Genomic DNA, 1,381 nt, shown 5'->3' on the forward strand with positions numbered 1-1,381 from the left:
TCGTTGGTCTTTTTCTCGGAATCACGAATAGGTTGAAAGTAATCAGCTTCCGAGATAGGCCGTCGGTAAGTCTGAGCGAAGGTGCTGAGCATTTTACATTATTTCGTTTACCAAATTTTGAGGTGGGCCACGGAACATTTTCAAATGGGAAATGGAGTCGCGACCATAACAGGTTGGAAACCACCGGGTGTGCAATCTCCTGGTGCTGACCGGCATTTAGGGTCATACATAGTCTTATCCGTGTGACATAAACATCTAGTTCAGTTCAGTTTATTCAACACACCACAAGATTGCGAGACAATGAACGGATAGGAAGGAATTTGCCGAAACGACTTGGTGTAGTCGTTGAAATCAGACACCCACCTGGCCCAGGGGATGTAAAGAGAGAGGCATGTACATTGTACACTTAATGAAAAGTAAAGGAAGAAACACAAAATGACAAGCGACAAAATGAGGTAGCATCCGACGGAAAGCATGACCTAGCTATGTTTAATTACGTTCCCGGCATTTTCAAAGGCATCATCTCCACTAACCCCATTGTTAACTTTGATCATGTGGACTTACAGAGGATACTAATTTTATGGTGATATAAGCAAAAACCAATATTACTGACAGAAGTCATTCAAAAAATTTAGCAAACAGATGTACATAGAAACCAGATGGAGATAGTAAGCCCACCAGAAGTGGCATCGATCACCCTATAATGATCCTTACTCTTTTCACTTTGCTGCATTGCATTCGTGTTTCAGTGGGTCTTTCTCTGCGCGGTTTTGCAATGACGGCGTAACAACAGCGACGTTGGCGAGAAAAATCACAGAGAAACGTGCTACCGATCTACATACAGTCCCTTGCGATGAAGGTTATAGAATTTGCATTTCCGACGGACAGGGTTGCGATTTAGAACCCCAGTCGCCGCTGCCTTCGCCATTGCTCACTACGTACCGCCACTGCTGATCCAGCTTGATTGTTTGCAGCCAATCATGTCCAATGCGTGCGTGTATTGACCCCTGATACTGGATCAGTGAATCACCCTTTTTCCTGCGAGCCCCGGTTATGGACCACTGATTTAGATTATAGTATTGTGGATCGTCGCAGGGGATCGTGGAGGTGCAAAAACTCAAACAACAGTAGTGGAGCATAAATGTAATTATATTAGGACATGTCGATTGATATGTTGGCTCGCAATTTATGGCATAGTTAAGCCATTGGGTATCAATTAATATCGACCAGTGGCGAGATAGCGTAGTGGTATAATCCACCAATGGGTTGTGGGTTCGAGTCCGACGGCGTTGGAGGTTTATCTAGGCTCCTCGTCGCTATATCATCCGTGTAAGCAGTGTCTCATAAAAGCTTAGCCGTGGGCTGTGCTACAAGTAGGCAA

This window comes from Botryllus schlosseri, chromosome 3 (genome assembly GCF_051294905.1).
Source record: "Botryllus schlosseri isolate E-star chromosome 3, Bs_hap1, whole genome shotgun sequence".
NCBI classification, from domain to species: Eukaryota; Metazoa; Chordata; class Ascidiacea; order Stolidobranchia; family Styelidae; genus Botryllus; species Botryllus schlosseri.